The following is a 4,472-nucleotide window of genomic DNA, read 5'->3' on the forward strand; positions in this document are numbered from 1 at the left end:
AGTTTCTGAATACTGTTAACATTGATATATACATATATTCGTATATATGATAGTGTCCCGGCATAGCTCAGTTGGAAAGAGCGCTCAGCGCGCAGAGCTGAGAGGTCCCGAGTTCGATTCCCAGTGCCTGAACGATTTTTTCTCTAATGGGTATGTACATATTGACTACTAACAAAAAAAAATAGTAGTCTTGATTATTCAATGAGGACGGCGAGACCTCATATATATGAGCCATTCAGAGCAGAAGTGGTGTAAGTCAAAAATGGGTAATGAGGGTTAAAGTAAACATTCTGTAAAATACAGCGCAAAGTAGCAATTAAAATTCAATTTATTTAATCTATTAGTAGCCAGTGGATAGCAAGAAGGCCACATAAATAACTACTTTGAGCTGTATTGTACAGAATTTTTACTTCAAACGTCATTGCCCTATTTTGAATTACACCATTTCTGCTCTGAAAGGATCATATGAATATATGTATATAAGTGCATAATAATTACATTTCGTAATTTCCTCCGTGATATTTTGTTTAAAATGGCTACATAGTGGATCAAAAGTTCAGTGTCCGGTTGTCAGTGACAGAATTTAAGGTCCAAAAGTACTCCTTGTGGTGGATAACTGCATGAAGATACGAATAATGGAGGTCTCATATTATAGATTTACACAGTTTATATATTGTAGTCTTTTCTTTCCCAAATAAACGCAATTATTATATTTTCTTCAGAGTTAGCATAATACATTTCTTTTGTCACCATGGACGATATTTTTGCATAGACGTTATACAGTATGGCCACACGAACAGTACAAGGACTGAATAGTTCATTGGTTCGAAATTGTGGAAGCTCTTCGGGTCATTTCTTTGAAAGCAAGTAGTGAGTATATTCAAGTTGGAAAAACACTCCCTTCCACAAATAACCGTCTCTGTTGCTGGCAGCAGTATTATTCTTACTGCATAGGCCTGCTGTGTAATAGTGAAGGCTTGTAATAACCCTCTCTAGATTACAATAGGTACTAAAATAATATTATATTTTTTCTGTAGCAAGAAAAATAAAAAACGAGAGAAAGACAATCGCATAATCCACCAAACGGTTACATGGGAGATTGATAATAGGGATACAACCACAGGCTAGTATATACAGTTACGAAGCTCAATACGTAATAAATTTGCATCCAGAGAGAGTTGCTAACCACTAGGATCGCTACTATCGTCTCATTACAGACAATACGAAAAAGTACCTGAAGAGTTTATTGTTTCTATCACCCTCAAAACTCAAGCTTCGTTACTGTATATACTAGATTAGAATGTGGTTTTAATGTATATATCCTATCTCTACAGAATTCACACAGACAGGGCTTACAAATTACCTCTGGTCTATGTGTAGGGCTAATATGCTTTATAAGGTTACCCGTATAAATGTAATTTTTCCCACAGAAGTCACATTTGAAACGCCTTTAGAGCAGATGTCCCCGTCTATGTCTTTGCATACTTCCCGAATGGGAAAAAGTCTTTTCACAAACTTCATATTCAAATGCTCTCTGGCGTGAGTGTACCCGAATGTGCTTTTTTAAATATTCCGACCGTGAGAATTACATTCCACAGACATCACACTTGTATGGAATTTCAGCGCTGTGTATACATGAATGCCTCTTTAAACAACTCGAGTTTATGAAACACTTTTCACACTGATCGCATTTGAATGACCTCTCATCCGAGTGAATGCGGGAGTGATAATTAGACTTGCCACTTGTGAGAAACAACTTCCACACAGATCACTACTGGATGCAGATGGCAGTGTATCTGATTCAGGGGGTAGTGGAGCGGGAATAACAGGACCATGAGGTACGGGCCGAATGGCAGAGGGAATATTAAGATATACAATATCTTTCTTGTTTTTAGCAGTATATCCAGCTACCTTAACTGTACAAAAATAACAATCGTCTCCATGATTTGAAGGTTCCCTCCAAATCATAGGGATACCAAAGGGCAATGACTTCCTTTTTCTATTTTTCCAACTCCTCAGCTCTTTAACACAACTACGACATACTTTATGGGGGTGCCAGTATTTGTCCTGGTCTCCAAACTTAATGCCAAAATATTCAAAGTAAGTATTCTTTACAAAAGCTGCTATAGTCTGTCCCTGTTTTACTAACATATATGGCCCGCATATATAGCAAAACAATTTTGAATCATTTACACAACCACGTTTCGACATTTTTATGAAATAACACTATTATGTTGTATTCTCGCAGAAAAATGACAACTCACACACTTCACTTTTACACGACAACCAACAACACAAAAGAGAACTTATATTTTTTTTTTCACCTTTTAAAAGGAGATAGGTTTATTAACTCTTATTATCTATTATTTAAGCTTGGTAATATGTTAGACCTAACAGGGTCTGTAATATAATATATTTGTAAGAACTGAAGGTTGTTACTCTCAGCTGGAAGAAGGTTTTGTCACCAAACGATACCATCTGAAATAAGATGTTGCACTGCGGTATATTATTTAAATAGGGGAATCGATAACTGATGTACTGCTATAAGTATCTACCCAATTTTATTAATTTGTTTCTTTAGTAGGTTATTTTACGACGCTTTATCAACATCTTCGGTTATTTAGCGTCTGAATGAAATGAAGGTGATAATGCCGGTGAAATGAGTCTGGGGTCCAGCACCGAAAGTTACCCAGCATTTGCTCGTATTGGGTTGAGGGAAAACCCCGGAAAAAACCTCAACCAGCTAACTTGCCCCCATCGGGAATCGAACCCGGGCCACCTGGTTTCGCGGCCAGACGCGCTGACCGTTTCTCCACAGGTATGGACTTAATTGGTTGTGGAGGCTCTTAAATCTCAGGAGGAAAAATCTTTTCCAGCAGCGCAATATATTCAGGACTAATTTACAAACATGTTAAACGGATTATTCTTGCAACGAAAACAGACGCTCCCTGGACCAAATAGTCGTACCTATTTTAGTTATGTAATTACTTCATTGTTTCATGTGGTATTGTATGACGTTATTACTGAAATACCTATATTTTTGTTTTTATTGTAACATTCGACAATAACTGACCGAGTATATAACATCTCGCGCTCAAGAGAGGTGGAGTTCGGGGTTTGAGATGGCTTACAAACCACAAGTAGTACGGTACTAAAGATGTTGCTTTGTTAATTATTCAATATGGAGTATTGTGCACTACATAGAACTGTTACCTATTAAGTATACATTACCGTAGATCACACAAATACGCAATTAAGCATGAAAAATATGTTATGTTACTGAATAATTAATACTTAATATGTGCCGCGTGTATATTTGTAAAATTATTCCATCTCCAGCTTTCATTCTTTCATAAAAAACGCAAAGCAAATCAGACATCAATTTCAGTATGGTACCTCCAAATAGCATTAAATTTAACTGCAATACATACAGCTAATTATTAGTGTCAATATTATATAAAGTTTTATGTGCGTAAGGTTCTGTTTAGTCGTACCTTATATGCATTTTTTGTGGCCTGTCCTCGATTCACTCATGAGCTTCTGTAATGACATAAAGCCTACGCACATCTACAGGAAATACACATTCCAATGATGAAATAATTATTTAAATATATTAAATAGTTTCTTGAGATTGCCTCATGCAAACACACAAACATTCTCTCTTTATAATAAAATAATATGTAGTATATTATAAACACATATAATATAATATCTGTATATTAATCCGATTGTTGTCCAAGGATTCCAAGGCCGCCCTTAAATAAATGCAGTCATTTGTTTTATCTCAATTACTGCTATATTGGTGGCTAATCTGACGTGGCCAAAATATAAAAAACATTGTTATTTTAAAACTGAAATATCTCTCCATATGGTATTGCAGATTCCCGCACGGAAATATTATGTACTTCATTACATCACAGTGATATCAGTCCTATCAGAATTTTGCATGGAATAAAACTTACAGGAAGTCATTATTAAGGAAACTTTTGTTATGTAACATTTCTCATTAAAATGAATAAGCGAGATATTTCGATTTATTTAATTCAGGCCCCCTTATAACCGCCCCTCTAAATAAAGTATTTTGAGTAATATATAACCTATAAAATCTAAGCTACAACAAACTTCATTTGTATTCCAATTTCCATATAAATCGATTCAACCTTTATCGCGTGAAAATGTAACAAACATCGAGACAGACAGACATACAAAGAAAAATATCAAAAAAGCGATTGTCGGTTTCAGGATGGATAATTATACATGTTAACACCAATTATTTTTGGAAAATCCAAAATTAGCAGAAAAATTTTGGATACAAATTTATTAGCATAGATGAACGCTTATCTATTGCATTTATATAAAAAAAAAATATTGCTCAAAACTTGTTTGAGCACTGTACACAATTCCGCGGAAACAGATAATGTAAAATTAAAACTAACACTTATTGCAAGCGCCTTAATATCAAACAAAATATA

The sequence above is a fragment of the Periplaneta americana genome, chromosome 16, assembly GCF_040183065.1.
Source record: "Periplaneta americana isolate PAMFEO1 chromosome 16, P.americana_PAMFEO1_priV1, whole genome shotgun sequence".
In the NCBI taxonomy this organism is placed as follows: domain Eukaryota; kingdom Metazoa; phylum Arthropoda; class Insecta; order Blattodea; family Blattidae; genus Periplaneta; species Periplaneta americana.